General features: G+C 42.1%; 1 protein-coding gene across 1 annotated transcript in view; it reads left to right on the forward strand.

Moving 5' to 3' along the window:
* The first annotated feature begins 10,596 nt into the window (after positions 1-10,596).
* LOC112230697 (globoside alpha-1,3-N-acetylgalactosaminyltransferase 1-like) overlaps positions 10,597-21,311 on the forward strand; it is a 55,149-nt gene continuing 44,434 nt past the window's right edge. Inside the window, exon 1 of the mRNA XM_042311369.1 lies at positions 10,597-10,718. The gene's annotated coding sequence lies outside the window, so the exon portion shown is untranslated. The remainder of the gene's footprint in view (positions 10,719-21,311) is intronic.

The following is a 21,311-nucleotide window of genomic DNA, read 5'->3' on the forward strand; positions in this document are numbered from 1 at the left end:
GTTTTTCAGCATGACAATGATCCCAAACACACCGCCCGGGCAACGAAGGGGTGGCTACGTAAGAAGCATTTCAATGTCCTGGAGTGGCCTAGCCAGTCTCCAGATCTCAACCCCATAGAAAATCTTTGGAGGGAGTTGAAAGTCTGTGTTGCCCAGCAACAGCCCCAAAACATCACTGCTCTAGAGGAGATCTGCATGGAGGAATGGGCCAAAATACCAGCAACAGTGTGTGAAAACCTTGTGAAGACTTACAGAAAACGTTTGACCTCTGTCATTGCCAACAAAGGGTATATAACAAAGTATTGAGATAAACTTTTGTTTTTGACCAAATACTTATTTTCTACCATAATTTGCAAATAAATTCATTAAAAATCCTACAATGTGATTTTCTGGATTTTTTTTCTCATTTTGTCTGTCATAGTTGAAGTGTACCTATGATGAAAATTACAGGCCTCTCTCATCTTTTAAAGTGTAAGAACTTCCACAATTGGTGGCTGACTAAATACTTTTTTGCCCCACTGTATGTAAAAAATGTGTTTTTGGCCTCCCGACCGGTGCAGTGGTCTAAGGCACCTCATCGCAGTGCTAGCTGTGTCACTAGAGATTCTGAGTTCTAGTCCAGGCTCTGTCGAAGCCGGCCGCGACCGGGAGACCCATGGGGCGGCGCACAATTGGCCCAGTGTCGGCTGGGTTAGAGGAGGGTATGGCCGGCAGGGATATCCTTGTCTCATTGCGCACTTTTATTTATTTTTTTATTTCACCTTTATTTAACCAGGTAGGCTAGTTGAGAACAAGTTCTCATTTGCAACTGCGACCTGGCCAAGATAAAGCATAGCAGTGTGAACAGACAACACAGAGTTACACATGGAGTAAACAATTAACAAGTCAATAACACAGTAGAAAAAAAGGGGAGTCTATATACATTGTGTGCAAAAGGCATGAGGTGGTTGGCGAATAATTACAATTTTGCAGATTAATAACACTGGAGTGATAAATGATCAGATGGTAATGTACAGGTAGAGATATTGGTGTGCAAAGGAGCAGAAAAGTAAATAAATAAGAACAGTATGGGGATGAGGTAGGTAAAAATGGGTGGGCTATTTACCGATAGACTATGTACAGCTGCAGCGATCGGTTAACTGCTCAGATAGCAGATGTTTGAAGTTGGTGAGGGAGATAAAAGTCTCCAACTTCAGCGATTTTTGCAATTCGTTCCAGTCACAGGCAGCAGAGAACTGGAACGAAAGGCGGCCAAATGAGGTGTTGGCTTTAGGGATGATCAGTGAGATACACCTGCTGGAGCGCGTGCTACGGATGGGTGTTGCCATCGTGACCAGTGAACTGAGATAAGGCGGAGCTTTACCTAGCATGGACTTGTAGATGACCTGGAGCCAGTGGGTCTGGCGACGAATATGTAGCGAGGGCCAGCCGACTAGAGCATACAAGTCGCAGTGGTGGGTGGTATAAGGTGCTTTAGTGACAAAACGGATGGCACTGTGATAAACTGCATCCAGTTTGCTGAGTAGAGTGTTGGAAGCAATTTTGTAGATGACATCGCCGATGTCGAGGATCGGTAGGATAGTCAGTTTTACTAGGGTACGTTTGGCGGCGTGAGTGAAGGAGGCTTTGTTGCGGAATAGAAAGCCGACTCTTGATTTGATTTTCGATTGGAGATGTTTGATATGAGTCTGGAAGGAGAGTTTACAGTCTAGCCAAATCAAATCAAATTTATTTATATAGCCCTTCGTACATCAGCTGATATCTCAAAGTGCTGTACAGAAACCCAGCCTAAAACCCCAAACAGCAAGCAATGCAGGTGTAGAAGCACGGTGGCTAGGAAAAACTCCCTAGAAAGGCCAAAACCTAGGAAGAAACCTAGAGAGGAACCAGGCTATGTGGGGTGGCCAGTCCTCTTCTGGCTGTGCCGGGTGGAGATTATAACAGAACATGGCCAAGATGTTCAAATGTTCATAAATGACCAGCATGGTCGTATAATAATAAGGCAGAACAGTTGAAACTGGAGCAGCAGCACGGTCAGGTGGACTGGGGACAGCAAGGAGTCATCGTGTCAGGTAGTCCTGGGGCATGGTCCTAGCGCTCAGGTCCTCCGAGAGAGAGAAAGAAAGAGAGAATTAGAGAGAGCATATGTGGGGTGGCCAGTCCTCTTCTGGCTGTGCCGGGTGGAGATTATAACAGAGCATGGCCAAGATGTTCAAATGTTCATAAATGACCAGCATGGTCAAATAATAATAAGGCAGAACAGTTGAAACTGGAGCAGCAGCACAGCCAGGTGGACTGGGGACAGCAAGGAGTCATCATGTCAGGTAGTCCTGGGGCATGGTCCTAGGGCTCAGGTCAGTTGAAACTGGAGCAGCAGCACGGCCAGCTGGACTGGGGACAGCAAGGAGTCATCATGTCAGGTAGTCCTGGGGCATGGTCCTAGGGCTCAGGTCCTCCGAGAGAGAGAGAGAAAGAGAGAAAGAGAGAATTAGAGAACGCACACCTAGATTCACACAGGACACCGAATAGGACAGGAGAGGTACTCCAGATATAACAAACTGACCCTAGCCCCCCGACACATAAACTACTGCAGCATAAATACTGGAGGCTGAGACAGGAGGGGTCAGGAGACACTGTGGCCCCATCCGAGGACACCCCCGGACAGGGCCAAACAGGAAGGATATAACCCCACCCACTCTGCCAAAGCACAGCTCCCACACCACTAGAGGTAGCCAGACACCTAGGTACTTATAGATGTCCACATATTCAAGGTCGGAACCATCCAGGGTGGTGATGCTGGTCAGGCGTGCGGGTGCAGGCAGCGAACGGTTGAAAAGCATGCATTTGGTTTTACTAGCGTTTAAGAGCAGTTGGAGGCCACGGAAGGAGTGTTGTATGGCATTGAAGCTCGTTTGGAGGTTAGATAGCACAGTGTCCAAGGACGGGCCGGAAGTATATAGAATGGTGTCGTCTGCGTAGAGGTGGATCAGGGAATCTGGCTGTGCCGGGTGGAGATTATAACAGAACATGGCCAAGATGTTCAAATGTTCATAAATTACCAGCATGGTCGAATAATAATAAGGCAGAACAGTTGAAACTGGAGCAGCAGCACGGCCAGGTGGACTGGGGACAGCAAGGAGTCATCATGTCAGGTAGTCCTAGGGCTCAGGTCCTCCGAGAGAGAGAAAGAAAGAGAGAAAGAGAGAATTAGAGAGAGCACACTTAAATTCACACAGGACACCGAATAGGACAAGAGAAGTACTCCAGATATAACAAACTGATCCTAGCCCCCCGACACAAACTACTGCAGCATAAATACTGGAGGCTGAGACAGGAGGGGTCACTAATGTTGACCAGGACCATATTACATCTACTACCTGGCTGTAACAAGAGATCCCACTCCCTCCCAAGTAAAGAACTGACCAGGACCATATTACATCTACTACCTGGCTGTAACAAGAGATCCCACTCCCTCCCAAGTAAAGAACTGACCAGGACCATATTACATCTACTACCTGGCTGTAACAAAAGATCCCACTCCCTCCCAAGCAAAGAACTGACCAGGACCATATTACATCTACTACCTGGCTGTAACAAAAGATCCCACTCCCTCCCAAGCAAAGAACTGACCAGGACCATATTACATCTACTACCTGGCTGTAACAAGAGATCCCACTCCCTCCCAAGTAAAGAACTGACCAGGACCATATTACATCTACTACCTGGCTGTAACAAGAGATCCCACTCCCTCCCAAGTAAAGAAAAGAACTGACCAGGACCATATTACATCTACTACCTGGCTGTAACAAGAGATCCCACTCCCTCCCAAGTAAAGAACTGACCAGGACCATATTACATCTACTACCTGGCTGTAACAAGAGATCCCACTCCCTCCCAAGTAAAGAACTGCTTTGATTCTGATTTCCAGATCTCATCTTAATGTTTTTTATTTCCATTTTCCGTTTCATTAACCTCTTGGTTTTCACCAACCAGCCAAATGGGCATTTGGACTCTGACCCCTCCCACCCCAGGTCAGAGTGTCCTATTGGTCAGAAGAAGAAGACACGAGTTTTGGCTGGTGACCAAATTGATTGTGTTTACTAGGAAGATTGTGCATGCATCTAAGAGTGTGAGTTGTGGGGTCTACAGTTGGGGTGTTTGTGCTGCTAAACGATGCTTAGTTACTAATAGTACTTGTTGCTACTTTCCTACAAGTGTAACTGTATTGTTGATGGTACTGTTATCTTGCAGGTTTGTGTATATTTTAGATTGTGCATGTTGTTAATATTGTCTTAAGTGCCAGCATTACCTTAATTAATTGTATGAGTATTTATTTGCACAGTAGATATTATTTGGAGGCGGTTATTTGTATATCCTCTACTGTTGTGACATGGTGCGTTCTAGAACCTGCTAGAAGTCTTGGAGATAGTCCTCTGAGCTCTAGCATGCACAGTAAGATGTACTCCTGGGTGGCACCAGAAATAGATCAGATAAGATCCCCACCAGGCTGGAGAGAGAGGACCATACAGCTAGCCTGTTGAGTAATTAGTCTCTCTCATCACAACTGCCCTGCCGCCTAGAGAGCGATGTTTATATACAGTGCATTTGGAAAGTATTCAGACCCCTTGACTTTTTCCACATTTTGTTATGTTACTATTATATTCTACGTCAGTCTACACACTACCCAATTATGTCAAAGCAAAACCATTTTTTAAATAATTATTATAATTATTTTTTTAAAGTTTGCAAATTTTTCTAATTTTCTTTAGAACCTCAAGTCCATCCTAGGTATCACAAAGATCACTTCTTCTATGTGTGTGGTAATGTGTGAATTAAACCAGAGGACAAAACTCTGGATGTGAACACATCTGCCTGGTTCTTGCCGGACCGCCTGTAGTGGGTCAGACTAAAGTAGAGTCGGTATAAGTCCGTAGCGGGTGAGGACTCAGAAGCCAACCGCTCAGACGGTTGCTGTATCTGTCTGTGAAGTGGCATTCTAGTGTAATTCGGTGTTGCTGCATTGTTTAAAACAGTGAAGGGCAACTTTGATGGGGGTGGGGGACACAAAACATTCACTCATCATGCAGACCCAAGCAACTGTGGCCCCACATGACTAATTTCCTGCATCTCTACACATTTTAGAGAGAAATGTTTGCAGTTTTTAATATTATATCTGAGTGATTGACTAACAAAAATCACTGGGGACCCCGGGGCTGTTAATTTGAACATGTTAACAAGTTTAGATAGTTTAGGGTCCAGCTGAGATAGCAATATAAAAAAAATATATGCTGACATGGGCTAATTGACTGACTATCAGTGACTGACATAAAGAGGAGAAACTGCTGATGCACAACCACATTTTGAAATTGCATTTAGTGTATTCTACTATTCTAACTCACAACAGTAACTTGAGACCCCTACTGACTTCCTAAAAATCAAAAACATTTAGTTGATATCAAAAGGAGGCCCGCGGTCCACCAGTTGACCATCCCCGGTTTAAAACCTTGGCCGTGTTTTACATCAGTTTATATTTTATACATCAAAATGATTATACTTCTTTTACATCTGTGGTCGTGGCCTCTGACATTTAAATGTATCCTGGTTTTATTCTCAATGGGTCGGTTTCCCAGACACAGAATAAGCCTCGTCCTGGACTAAATAGCTCTTTCAATACAGAATCTCCATGGAGAACGCTTTTTTGACCTGGACTAGGTTTAACCTGTGACTGTGTCTGGGAAACTGGCCCTAGTCCTAGAGTGGTATAACAATAACAGTGGTTGAGGACAGTCCAGGAGAGCAAGCAGTTCACACAGACCTACAGTAGGGGGAGACGTTGTCCTGCTGTACTCGGACTGAGCCCCACAAACCTTTAAAGGGAAATAGGTCATCCAAACTCTATATTTGGGTCATATTACAGCAGGGGTGTATTCATTAGTGCACACTGTAGTAAAACATTTTTGGAACGAAAACAAGTGTTTCTTATTGGACAAGCTTAGATGAATCCCTCCTTGTTTTGGCTGTTTGCTTCCGTTTGGTTCCTAGTGAATACACCGCAGTCTTATGAAGGAACGCAGAACATGTTGATTGTTGACTAAATTCATTCAGTGTAGAGGAAGTAACACAGATCAACAATAGTCTATTTATATAGCAGTAGCCTGTAGCACAATGAAATATGACATAAAGGGTATTGGTATTCGTTTCCTTGTTCCTTGTCAATCATTGGCTAATTTGGTGAAATTGGCATTATGACAATATCTTTAATTAAATCATTCAAAAACCTTTATTAATGCAATTGCAGACAGAAGTTGACAACAGGAACATGGCACGCATGTTTCCGAGTAAGTTCTGCATCAAACAAAAGGTCCCATGTTATTTGATTAAACCCGAAGTCCAGCCCTAGTGATGTCACTGCCTACGTCATTGTCTTTTACTCATGAGACCAAACCCTGCCTACAAAACTATATAAACAAGGCTTTTACTGTGTCATCTAAAAGCTTAGCAGTAAATGTTCAAGTTGATTTGTAGTGGAATGTCTAACTAGTCTCCTATCTCTTACACTCCCCTGCAGAGTTCTGTCTTCACAGTCACACATTGCTCAGACAGTTTCTTCATAAGAGGCAGAGAGCCTAGAAAAGTACTGTGGAACAATATTAAAACCCCATAGTGTATATATATTGTTCATCTGTAGTCTAGGACCCTATAAATGTAAGGAGGGAGGGGTCTTATAACCCCTCCCCTTCTATTAATCCACATAAGCATAATCAGTTATTATAATACAGCAAACATTTGGTACAGCCGCTATCATGAACCCCAAGGTGAACCCCTTTCAAGGGCTATGCAGATTTACAGCATGGAGAACACCATCATAGAGGAATAATCATGGGAGCAGTTTAAAGAAGAAACAAAAAGTAGAAGACAAGAAGATGAGACTGGTAAACAGAGGCCCTGCCTGCTGCGTGTCCTTGGGGAGGCAGTAGTCGCCCACTCCCAACGTCTGCAAGATTTGGTTCTGGGTTTTGAGATCAGGGAGTCGGGTGTTGTTGTTGTGTTGGTAGGAGACGTGGTTGGTTGGTAGGGGAGGAATTGCATCTTGTGGATTTGCATGCAGGGACTGGGAGTGGTTGGTTGGGAACACAGTGGATGTAATATTTCCTTACAGACAAAGCAGCAGCAGGAGAGGGAGAAGCAGACAGGTGTTACTGTGCTGTTGTTCCAGTGGTTTTGCATGCAGAGGGGTGTTGGAGCTAAATGGAAACATGTTGTAGAAAGTGACAGGTATAGACAGCTACTGTAGGTGCACATTATACTGTACAGACAACTGGGACCAGGTGATTTTCAGAAACAGCAGTCAAAATTCTACACAATGGTTACAAGTCAATTAAAAAAATACTAATTTAATGTCACTACATGTAAATATAAGTGATATTATTTAGTAGATAAGTGAGGAAACGTTTATTGTTCTGTTGCGCAATGACGTGTAACCAACTTCCTATAGCAACGCAGAAGAACGGCACACGGACACCCACCCTTCAGGTTGACTTGGTTGTTTTCTTATCTGCAGTAAAAGCTATCAAACAGTGATGACAGGCATTGACAGGACATTCACTTGTCTCAGAATCTCACTTTCGGGCTCAATGCACAAGGTCATAGTATAAATGCGTTGTATTTTAGAAAATAACAAAATTACAGTAAAGCATACCTGCAGTAAAAAAAATACCAAAAACTGACTACGGGCATTGACAGGATGGTCAGAGCCACACGTTCACTGGTTAGATAGGAGCAATAGTAATGATACATGCCCTTAATGTGAAGCGACATCAATCCATAAACACAGAGCTCAAGTACAACCCTTTTTATATAAACCTTTTAAGGTAGTAAGAAAATAAACATTCACTTAATAATTCATTAAAGAAGGCTTGAATTACAAATAAATCACCTGCTAGCAATAGCAAGCGTGACATTAAAGTGCACTGACTGATGGTGCTAGTTAGCATGGCTAGCTAAGCCAGCAAACACTTCATTAAGATCCTACTTGAGACGCAGACGTCCCACCTAGAGCTCTGGAAATGCAAATGCGCTACGCTACACGCTAATAGTATTAGTTAAAACGCAAACGTTCATTAAAATACACATGCTTGGTATTGAAATAAAGCTACAGTCGTTGTGAATCTAGCCACCGAGTCAGATTTTTAAAATGCTTTTCGGCGAAAGCATGAGAAGCTATTATCTGATAGCATGCAACACCCCAAAAGACCTGTAGGGGATGTAAACAAAAGAATTAGCATAGTCGGTGCTACACAAACCGCACAATAAAATATAAAACATTCATTACCTTTGACCATCTTCTTTCTTGGCACACCTTGATGTCCCATAATCAATACTGGGTCTTTTTTGGATTAAATCGGTCCATATATAGCCTAGATATCGATCTATGAAGACTGTGTGATAAACTGAAAAAAATAGCGTTTCATAACGTAACGTCATTTTTTAAAAGTTAAAAAGTCGACGATAAACTTTCACAAAACACTTCGAAATACCTTTCTAATGCAACTTTAGGTATTACTACACGTTAATAAGCTATAAAAATCATCAGGAGGCGATGTAAATTCGATAGCTGGTCGTGTGGAAAAAATGTCCGGAAAAACACAGAGACAATGCCTCAGGTTGGTGGTCGGAGGGAATCGGTTCCCTTTGGTCGGATCTACCAAGAATCAAATCAGAATCAAATGAGAAGACTCTATACATCCTGTGGAAGCTGTAGGTACTGCAACCTCGGCCTCATTTAATACGGTTCACCTTTAACAATGGGTTGAAGTGGCGCATGGATATTTTTTTCCATCTCCAGTGATCAGATTTTCCTGCGCTTTTCGATGAAACAGACGTTCTGTTATAGTCACAGCCGTGATTTAAACAGTTTTGGAAACGTCTGAGTGTTTTCTATCCACACATACTAATCATATGCATATACTATATTCCTGGCCTGAGTAGCAGGACGCCAAAATGTTGCGCGATTTTTAACAGAATTTCCGAAAAAGTAGGGGGGAGGCTTAACAGGTTTTAACTTGCCGAAGTAGGTTGCCGTTAATGTCTTTAAAGCCTATAGTCACATTCACTAATCATTTTGGGATATATGAACCAGTTTTCAAAAGACACTTGTGTTATACTGTTTTTATGTATAGAGAAAGGAGACATGAGCCTGCTCTCAGAATATCAATTCAACAGGCTTTATTGGCATGGAAAACATATGTTTACATTGTCAAAGCAAGTGAAATAGATAAACAAAAGTGGAAAACAATAACAAGTGAACAGTAAACATTACTCTCACAAAAGTTCCAAAAGAATAAGACAGGATGTATATGTAACAGTATAACTTTAGACCGTCCCCTCGCCCATACCCGGGCGCGAACCAGGGACCCTCTGCACACATCAACAACAGTCACCCTCGAAGCATCGTTACCCATCGCTCCACAAAAGACGCGGCCCCTGCAGAGCAAGGGGATCTACTACTTCAAGGTTTCAGAGCAAGTGACGTCACCGATTGAAACGCTATTTAGCGCGCTAGCCGTTTCACATCCGTTACATATATATACAGTGTTGTGAGGATGTGCAAATAGTTGAAGTAAAACAAGGGACAATAAATATCAGTTGTATTTACACTGGTGTTTGTTCTTCACTGGTTGCACATTTGTGGCAACAGGTAACACATCTTGCTGCTGTGATGGCACACTGTGGTATTTCACCGGGTAGATATGGGAGTTTATCAACATTGGATTTGTTTTCGAATTCTTTGTGGATCTGTGTAATCTGAGGGAAATTATATGTCTCTAATATAGTAACATTTGGCAGGAGGTTAGGAAGTGCAGCTCAGTTTCCACCTCATTTTGTGGCCAATGTGCACATAGGGGAGAAGCACTCAGAACCCACTAATTGTTATTTTAAAGTGGCATGAAAAATAATTGTCAATGTTTGCAATGTAAAAATTATAATAAAAACAATCAGAGTTAATTCAAGTTGACTCCTCTTTAATTCTCCTGGCTGCCCCTTAAAAAACGTAATTTGAAAACAGTGCCTGATTTTCTTAAAATGTATTCGTATTGTACTGGCCCGAGTAAATGGTTTGCGGAATATTTTAGCCTATATAGACCAACCAGAAGCGCGCCGGTAACTATCACAGAACTAGAATGGGGTTCACGTTCTATGATCTCTCTCGCTCCCGGCTCTGATAGACATGAGCGTGCAACCTTCATCTCTCCAGCGTTGCACGTCATCATGGATTTTCTTATAGAATCATAGCCGCGGGAAGCGTGATGGAGGTGCCGCAGCATCCTTTATTAATGTGAATACATTTGCCAGTTATAGAATCGCAGATGTCTGTTTAGAAATAAATTAAATAATTCCGAATAATACACCTGGAGTAGGCCTATACTTGTTTTTGTTAATTGCCTAGCTGTGGATTGTCTGTAGCCCAATCACAAGGCATGGCTACAGTCATGAAGGTGCGGCAAATCTGTCAGCGAACAGCATGCAGCCAATCCAGGCCTTTCGCGTGGTTTCAAATACAATCGTGGGAAAACACAGATCCTGTTGAAAAGAGGTCACGAGTCTGTCTATAGGATACGAAGCTATCAACTTCCAAATAGACCAATTGAGCGAACAGCGTTGTTTTTAAAGGTTTTTGCATGAGCGCATCGGTCATCGCCGAAAGGTGGCATCATTGGGTGAGTCAGTGAAACTGAAAAGCTTTTTTTAGGACTATAACTTCCTCCTCATATTGTACAATATGTGTTTCTCCACACACCTAGGTCTGGGCTATTGATGGATTTAAGACAAGGTCGTGTTTATTGATCTCAGATTCTCAGTTTGTCAGTGTCAAAGTATAGCCTGTCATTTAGACAATTTGTGAGGTATTAAAACTATTCTGCTAAAGTCTCAAGTCATCTAAAAGTATTTAGAATTGCATGATATGCTTTTCCAAAGGCAACATTTTCTTCCAGGACCATAGGCTAAAAGAAATGTCCCACCTGTGAGTGCGCGCGCAACTTATGCAAACGCCTCTCTCTCTACTCTACTGCTCTATGCCAGTACACAAAAGCAATGATAATGCATGCAATGCTTTATTATATATATATCTATATCTGAAAACACAATCGCCACGGGACGAACGAGTGATGAATTTCCGTGCAAGGACGGTCCATTTAAAATGCATTCATTCCTCTCTTGCCCTGCAAGTATATACTCGTCAGACGTAATGATACTTCATCAGAAGTGTCCACTTAATTTGAGGGCTGAAGGGATAGGGTGTGTGTGTGTGTGTGGTGTGTGTGTATTTTGTGTTTGAATGTGAGTAATTTGTCAGGCCCGAAGTGTGTGCAAACTCCATTGTGTGTATTTTAAGTGTTTGAGGGCATAAGGCGTGGGTAAGTGGACGACGTTGTGTCCAATGAGTTTGAAACGCAGCCATTGTCTGTTTGCTACTAGTGTTTCATTCCATTATTTATTAACTTCACTCCTTGTACTTGCTTCCCGTACACGTTACAGAGCCAGAGCTCAAGATAGCCTAACCAGAAGAAAAATACCTGTTCCTAACCCTCCTTCTGCTGGCCTTTGCAGATTCTACCTTTATGCTCCTGAAGTTGCCGGTAATAGCCAGGGTTCGGAAACTTTGTCCATTCCTAGTGCCAATTATTCTTACCACTTCTACCAATCTGCGTGCCAGTTATGATTGTCATATGCACATCTTAATGGAACAGTCATTTCATTCACAGACTCATTGTCTGTGGTTGATCTACATTCTAAATTAAAATTATACAAATCTACAAGTGACTATTGCCAACTATGTAATAACATGCATAAAGCCAACAAATAAAAACATTGAAGCCTGCAGGTAGAAAATATACTGATTAAAAATAAATATCCTACAAATCACATTGGCTACGCCTGGCCTGTCTGCAAAGATCTTGAAACATTTGATCAACTATCAACTGAGTCGCCCCAAAACTTGCTAGCAAACTTGAACTATTGTATAAAATATTCTGGGCCCTCAGAGTTTCCCACGCCAATGAGCTCAGGACAGACACAGCTGAATATTTTTTGTTGTTGCAAGGGATAAGAAGTAATCCGTTTTTTCCCCCACTGAATTAGAGCATTGAATTTTCCCTTTCAGGCCGAGTGGTTATCGAAAGGGCGAGGGGTGGAAATATTGTTCAAATACTTTGAGTAACTAATGTCCTTCTCAATTGATTCTTTAAAAAAAATACTTAGTTTAATTGCCGTTTCGAGTGAAGGGAATTCACTCTGAGAAGCTCCACAGGTGAGTTAAGACTATCAGAAATACTAAATCAGCCATCCCCCAAATGGGAATATTTTATAGGTCTACATTTGCGCGCAGACCAGTTAGACTAGTCCTACTGCTATACGGTAATCAGGTTCGCATCCTTACTAAACATTGACATAAGTGTTTCAAACGAAAGACGACGAATAAATGGACAAAACTAGATGTAGGGGGGGAGGCAAATACTACTCCATTTTTGCCCATCTTAACACCGGGCTACATTCTGACAAAATACACCATGAGTGAACTGATAATGTGCTTTTCTGGACTTTCTAAACTGTCGAATAGACCCAAACTGATACAAATGATTGCATGATCAGGCCTAGGCTGTAGACAATGCATGTGTACTCACTTGATAACAATAAAACATTCCTTATTGTACGGTGTTACTGTAGACCAGGTAAAATAATTTTCTTGTCTAAAAACGTAGGTTTAGGCCTAATCAATAGTTGAGCTTTGTGTGCCGGGGGACCACAGAGAGCAGTCTGGCTCATCCTTATATATGGGAGGAAGCTGGTTGTGTTCAAATACTATTTGGAATAATTTAAAATACTTTTATCTGGTCTTGATTGAGCTTGCCTGGCACAATGGAACAAATGGATTAGTCCCAAGGAGGGCAAGCCTGCCTATCTAACCGTTCACGTGATTATGCGTATTAGGTGGCAGCCCCAGGTGGAGGCACCGCATACATGGTACATATCCAGTCTTATGGTTGATCTTCCCCCTGTTATCGTTCATGGGCATACTGACTCATGGTGCATGGTAATACACATCTAGTGTCCTGTAGACCTACATGCAACCGTATACAGCAATCTTTTCAACTACTGCCATTCACCTATATACTGTATATACTGACAGGTCTTGTCTCTCTATCAGTACTAGCCTAGTTAGTCATCATAACAAATTTGCCTGTAGAAAGACGGGTCACATATCTATCAGCCTAACCAACGTTTCTGACCAAGTTTAACATGTCGCTAATGACTAATTGGGCTTTGTTGTAATCATCCTTTTATATATGAGATGAGGTTGGTTGTTAAAATCATACCTGGATTCAAATACTATTTGGAATAATTTCAAATAAATTTTATCTGGGCTCTAAATTTGACTGAGTATCACAGCGAGATGAAACAACGATTGCTGAAATCGCTAGACTGTCCCCTTTTTTAATATGCTTTTATCCCAGGTTGGGTTCAGTCACTCAGAGGGAGAGAAAATTGATTATTTTTTGGGTTGGACCTGAAAATGTGACGTGTCACTCCTAAAGTGCCTTGTACACCAAAATATCAGTAGGGACCATTCCAGAACCACTCAAAGTCCCTAAATAGGGGATTTAACATCTAAGTTTTAAAAATAGATTTCAAAGTCAATCACTTGTCATTGTTCTTTACTGTAGTAATGTTAGAGATTTGCCATGCAATGCAGCTGAAGTAATTTATTTCAGGGATTATTGAAAGTAAATTACAATCCTTAATTATTTTTGAAACCTTTTATTTAACTAGGCATGTCAGTTAAGAACAAATTCTTATTTACATTGACGGCCTACCAGAAGGCAAATGCCTCCTGCCGGGATGGGGCTGGGAATTGGAATAAAAATATCGGACAAAACACGCATCACGACAAGAGACACCATATATCACTACATAAAAGAGATTTAGGACAACAACATAGCATGGTAGCAACACAACATGGCAGCAGCCGAACAAAACATGGTTCAAACATTATTGGGAAAGAAGGTCGAGACAACACTTATTTTTTTTTCTTTTCTTTTTTTTTAGTTAAAAAAAATGGTTGCATTTGAGCTAAAACATAGTTAGGGGAATTTTAAAATTATAAATATTTGTTTTGGGAATATTCCAAATATGTTAATATTAATTTCTATGTTGGCTCTATGCCCGGGAATGCCCTGGTCTCTAGCAAAATATCCCAATTTCAAACTCTCAAAAGTGTTTGAAATTCTAAAAACTGCAAATAGTGAATATTAACTGACTACAATACTTTATCTGCCTCACACCCAAGCCAACTGGCTTAAATTGGCTAGCTTGCTAGCTAGCACTACTTCCAGACACAAACAAGAGACACCTCTTCACTCTCCATTCTACTCACGTAGCAGAGGTGGTTAGGCTTTTTACATGTTTATTGAAAACAATGGTGACTGTTGCTGTTAATAATTAAAATTACGTTATTTCCCTAACGTTTACCAACACCGGCCATATTAAATCGGAAAAGCCAGAGCGAATTTACCAAGTACCCCATTTAACAACGTCCATACTCAAATTACTTCACAAATTGCACGGTCAGTGCGATTACGCTGATAGAACTCTAACATCAATACGCTGGTGTATTGAGTTAATGATTCTTCTACATCATTGTGCCAAGTCACAATTACTTCCCTGAATTTTCTAAGATTGGAATTTGTCTTTCAGCAGAACCGGTTGTAATCCATGATTAGATGTTGTTCCCATATTTGAGCTGAATCAAATCAAATCAAATTTTATTTGTCACATACACATGGTTAGCAGATGTTAATGCGAGTGTAGCGAAATGCTTGTGCTTCTAGTTCCGACAGTGCAGTAATAACCAACAAGTAATCTAACTAACAATTCCAAAACTACTGTCTTATACACAGTGTAAGGGGATAAAGAATATGTACATAAGGATATATGAATGAGTGATGGTACAGAGCAGCATAGGCAAGATACAGTAGATGGTATCGAGTACAGTATATACATATGAGATGAGTATGTAAACAAAGTGGCATAGTTAAAGTGGCTAGTGATACATGTATTACATAAGGATGCAGTCGATGATATAGAGTACAGTATATACGTATGCATATGAGATGAATAATGTAGGGTATGTAAACATTATATAAGGTAGCATTGTTTAAAGTGGCTAGTGATATATTTACATAATTTCCCATCAATTCCCATTATTAAAGTGGCTGGAGTTGAGTCAGTGTCAGTGTGTTGGCAGCAGCCACTCAATGTTAGTGGTGGCTGTTTAACAGTCTGATGGCCTTGAGATAGAAGCTGTTTTTCAGTCTCTCGGTCCCAGCTTTGATGCACCTGTACTGACCTCGCCTTCTGGATGATAGCGGGGTGAACAGGTAGTGGCTCGGGTGGTTGATGTCCTTGATGATCTTTATGGCCTTCCTGTAACATCGGGTGGTGTAGGTGTCCTGGAGGGCAGGTAGTTTGCCCCCGGTGATGCGTTGTGCAGACCTCACTACCCTCTGGAGAGCCTTACGGTTGAGGGCGGAGCAGTTGCCGTACCAGGCGGTGATACAGCCCGCCAGGATGCTCTCGATTGTGCATCTGTAGAAGGTTGTGAGTGCTTTTGGTGACAAGCCGAATTTCTTCAGCCTCCTGAGGTTGAAGAGGCGCTGCTGCGCCTTCTTCACGATGCTGTCTGTGTGAGTGGACCAATTCAGTTTGTCTGTGATGTGTATGCCGAGGAACTTAACTTGCTACCCTCTCCACTACTGTTCCATCGATGTGGATAGGGGGGTGTTCCCTCTGCTGTTTCCTGAAGTCCACAATCATCTCCTTAGTTTTGTTGACGTTGAGTGTGAGGTTATTTTCCTGACACCACACTCCGAGGGCCCTCACCTCCTCCCTGTAGGCCGTCTCGTCGTTGTTGGTAATCAAGCCTACCACTGTTGTGTCGTCCGCAAACTTGATGATTGAGTTGGAGGCGTGCGTGGCCACGCAGTCATGGGTGAACAGGGAGTACAGGAGAGGGCTCAGAACGCACCCTTGTGGGGCCCCAGTGTTGAGGATCAGCGGGGAGGAGATGTTGTTGCCTACCCTCACCACCTGGGGGCGGCCCGTCAGGAAGTCCAGTACCCAGTTGCACAGGGCGGGGTCGAGGCCCAGGGTCTCGTGCTTGATGACGAGCTTGGAGGGTACTATGGTGTTGAATGCCGAGCTGTAGTCGATGAACAGCATTCTTACATAGGTATTCCTCTTGTCCAGATGGGTTAGGGCAGTGTGCAGTGTGGTTGAGATTGCATCGTCTGTGGACCTATTTGGGCGGTAAGCAAATTGGAGTGGGTCTAGGGTGTCAGGTAGGGTGGAGGTGATATGGTCCTTGACTAGTCTCTCAAAGCACTTCATGATGACGGATGTGAGTGCTATGGGGCGGAAGTCGTTTAGCTCAGTTACCTTAGCTTTCTTGGGAACAGGAACAATGGTGGCCCTCTTGAAGCATGTGGGAACAGCAGACTGGTATAGGGATTGATTGAATATGTCCGTAAACACACCGGCCAGCTGGTCTGTGCATGCTCTGAGGGCGCGGCTGGGGACGCCGTCTGGGCCTGCAGCCTTGCGAGGGTTAACACGTTTAAATGTCTTACTCACCTCGGCTGCAGTGAAGGAGAGACCGCATGTTTTCGTTGCAGGCCGTGTCAGTGTCACTGTATTGTCCTCAAAGCGGGCAAAAAGTTATTTAGTCTGCCTGGGAGCAAGACATCCTGGTCCGTGACTGGGCTGGATTTCTTCCTGTAGTCCGTGATTGACTGTAGACCCTGCCACATGCCTCTTGTGTCTGAGCCGTTGAATTGAGATTCTACTTTGTCTCTGTACTGACGCTTAGCTTGTTTGATAGCCTTGCGGAGGGAGTAGCTGCACTGTTTGTATTCGGTCATGTTACCAGACACCTTGCCCTGATTAAAAGCAGTGGTTCGCGCTTTCAGTTTCACACGAATGCTGCCATCAATCCACGGTTTCTGGTCAGGGAATGTTTTAATCGTTGCTATGGGAACGACATCTTCAACGCACGTTCTAATGAACTCGCACACAGAATCAGCGTATTCGTCAATATTGTTATCTGACGCAATACGAAACATATCCCAGTCCACGTGATGGAAGCAGTCTTGGAGTGTGGAGTCAGCTTGGTCGGACCAGCATTGGACAGACCTCAGCGTGGGAGCCTCTTGTTTTAGTTTCTGTCTGTAGGCAGGGATCAACAAAATGGAGTCGTGGTCAGCTTTTCCGAAAGGGGGGCAGGGCAGGGCCTTATATGCGTCGCGGAAGTTAGAGTAACAATGATCCAAGGTCTTTCCACCCCTGGTTGCGCAATCGATATGCTGATAAAATTTAGGGAGTCTTGTTTTCAGATTAGCCTTGTTAAAATCCCCAGCTACAATGAATGCAGCCTCCGGATAAATGGTTTCCAGTTTGCAGAGAGTTAAATAAAGTTTGTTCAGAGCCATCGATGTGTCTGCTTGGGGGGGGATATATACGGCTGTGATTATAATCGAAGATAATTCTCTTGGTAGATAATGCGGTCTACATTTGATTGTGAGGAATTCTAAATCAGGTGAAGAGAAGGATTTGAGTTCCTGTATGTTTCTTTCATCACACCATGTCACGTTAGCCATAAGGCATACGCCCCCGCCCCTCTTCTTACCAGAAAGATGTTTGTTTCTGTCGGCGCGATGTGTGGAGAAACCCGCTGGCTGCACCGCCTCGGATAGCGTCTCTCCGGTTAGCCATGTTTCCGTGAAGCAGAGAACGTTGCAGTCTCTGATGTCCCTCTGGAATGCTACCCTTGCTCGGATTTCATCAACCTTGTTGTCAAGAGACTGGACATTGGCAAGAAGAATGCTAGGGAGTGGTGCACGGTGTGCCCGTCTCCGGAGTCTGACCAGAAGACCGCCTCGTTTCCCTCTTTTTCTGAGTCGTTTTTGGGTCGCTGCATGGAATCCACTCCGTTGTCCTGTTTGTAAGGCAGAACACAGGATCCGCGTCGCGAAAAACATATTCTTGGTCGTACTGATGGTGAGTTGACGCTGATCTTATATTCAGTAGTTCTTCTCGACTGTATGTAATGAAACCTAAGATGACCTGGGGTACTAATGTAAGAAATAACACGTAAAAAAACAAAAAACTGCATAGTTTCCTAGGAACGCGAAGCGAGGCGGCCATCTCTGTCGGCGCCGGAATGCTTGTGCGTTTCTCTTAGTGTCTTTATGGCTTTGCTAGTAGTACCTCTTATATGAATTTATTTCCGCTCCTCTCTCCTCATGGCTTTAATGTATGCCAATCTTTTTCTATCTCCCAGATCCTGTAGACAGTCATAATTATTTAACCTTATCACTATCCATAAAGAGATCACTCTGAACCTATGTACATCTACATATAGGTTGATTAAGTTGCATCTCAATTATATTCCCAGTATTACTTGATCAAAATGATCAAAATGCAAATTGTCCGGGTAACCATTTGGTTACCTGTTTAGGAGTCTTATGGCTTGGGGGTAAAAACTGTTGTGAAGCCTTTTTGTCCTAGACTTGGCACTCCAGGACCGCTTGCCATGAGGTAGTAGAGACAACAGTCTATGACTGGGGTGGCTGAGGTCTTTGACAATTTGTAGGTCCTTCCGCTGCGCCTGGTTGTTTATGGTTGGTTATGTTTTCACTTGCCTCTAAAGACATGTATTTCATGTTCAAGCATTCTTATTGGTTGGTTCAATTCCCATGACATTAAGGCGTGTTGTTATTGGCCCCGCTTGCGGAAAGGGGGAGATCGAAGGTCAGGTCTCCCCAGTATGAAAATGTGATGCAAGGGGTAGGTCACGTTCTGAATACTGTATTCTATGTTTATATTTTACAATGTGTACAAGTTTGCTGTACATTGCTGATTTATACATGTGTGGGTATATGGTACATGTTAGGGATTGAGGGGCTTTCTGGGATGTGCTTTGGTATATGATTGCTGTATATAAGTGTGTTAGCTAGCATGCACCGACGTAGTGGTCACAAACTCACTGTTAACACAGTTGTTTTCATGCTACAGATTTGACCATCGACATCCATCAACATAATTAATCCCTGCACAACTAATGTGCTGTTTCCGATTTAACTACAGATAATAAATAATGCTCAACCACTGGCTGGGGTGATTTCTTTGAACAAAACACAGGCTGACGGTATCTCTAGGCTAACATATGGCGCGCTATATTTATATCTTGACGGTAAAATAAGCAAGGAGCTAGACCAGATGCTTTTCACCTTGCTGTGGAGAAACTTTACCCATTACATTAGGAAAACTGTTGTAAATGAACACATGAGTATGGTGGGCTGAATTATCTGGACTTTACTACCTCAAATAATACTTTTAAGATCAATTGGATAAAACAATTACTAAGACGACACACTTCTATGTCGAATTTTATTCCTCATGTCTTCTCTACTTTCGGTGGCCTTAACTTCATGTTGGTTTGCAATTATAATATTGACAAATTTCCAGTGAAACTTTCTCAGCAGGTTTTCTTGTCATGGTCCTTTAATTTATAAGCATATTTTTTTTCTCCACACAGATATTATATATGGAATAATCGTGATATTGTATAAAAATAATTCTTTGTTTTTAGAATATTGGTTCTGAAATAATATCCTATTGGTGAGCCAACTTGTAAATGCAGAGTTTTAAAACGTAGTTATAAGGAATTCTATTCATTTTACAAGGTCCCTGTAACACCTAAAGATTTTGCAATTGTTTTAGATGCCGTTGCTTTATTATTCAGGAACCTGACCCTCAGACCCTACCTTCCATTAACCCTGTTCACTCGTCAGTAAGAAATATTTGTTTCTCTTTTGGTCCATTCAACAGAGCAATACAACATCCTGCTGAAACAAGGTTTGTATCTATGTCATGGCTTATTGGAATGGATTTATTGATAATATCTGTTGAAAAAAAGTTTGGATGTTGCCACACACATACCTACTTGTTAACAAAATGAAAGTGTCCTTTAAAATCGTTCATAAATATTATCCTGCCAACCACTATATGAAGAAGTTTAAGGAAAACAAACTCAAATTGTACATTTTGTAATGACCACCCAGAAACGGTGTTGCATCTTTTTTGGCATTGTATTCATGTAAGGAAACTGGCAAGACTCAGTAGATTTATAATTGAACACATTTATGACGATTTTACACTATTGTGGGGCGATGTACTGCATGGATTCTTTACCTATGATCGAAATATGCTGAAAATGTATGTATTTCATTATTTTTTTGGCCAAATTTCACATTCACAAATGTAAATTTACAAGCAAAACACCACATTGTCTTTCCTTACAAAAATAAATTGAACTATTTTAGGACAAATACTAACAAAAAAGCTGTTAGAATAATACGTGTATGTATGGTCCTTATGGTCCTTGTGTAATGTGATATTGTACCCCCTAGCCCAATTGTCCTTTGTGTGTATGTGTATATATATATATCTCACTAAATTCTTAACTTGACATTTTATAAAGGCACTCAGTGAAGTAAGATTAAAGGCAACGGACTATATATATATTTGTTGTTAATATTATTTTCAAGTAAAAAAAGCGACGAGGAAGGAATGATTTTGGTCGGAAATTCGTCACTCATTCAATCTGCGATGACTGTTTTCAGCCATCGGTAGCTGGTGGGCGCTTTTATGAGTGCATGTCTACTTACATTATATATTTAATATATGATAGCTAGCAAATGAATTAGCTAACTGACGTTAGCCTGCCTAGCTGGAACTTCTGATGAAGGAATGTTTTATTTCTACAATTTCCAAAAGATAACCAAACAATTGCTTTTTACGTAGTAGCAACATTTAATTTATTTGCATTCGTTTTTACTTCCACTTGTATGTTGACTTCTCCATTGATGTCGTTTTTAAGTTTTCGACTTTTCTTATGAGGAGTTTCAGGCCTCTGAGTGAACATGATTGTACACTCGCAAAGCCGACTAAAAACTAGGGCTGAGGGGCTTACGTTGCAAATTTCTCTTGCTTGGCTAATCATTTGGGCCACCATCCAAGTTGGCGACGGGGATTCCCCAAGGGCATAAGGCGAGGGTAAGTGGACGAGGTTGTCTTTTAAGTGTTTGGACCGTAACCGCACAATAGGCTCTATAATGACGTTCTATCCTTTTGCACACGTCCCCCTCCCCCCCATGAATTTTAAATTAACTGGATGGTGTGAGAGTTGAGGAATA

This window comes from Oncorhynchus tshawytscha, linkage group LG33 (genome assembly GCF_018296145.1).
Source record: "Oncorhynchus tshawytscha isolate Ot180627B linkage group LG33, Otsh_v2.0, whole genome shotgun sequence".
NCBI classification, from domain to species: Eukaryota; Metazoa; Chordata; class Actinopteri; order Salmoniformes; family Salmonidae; genus Oncorhynchus; species Oncorhynchus tshawytscha.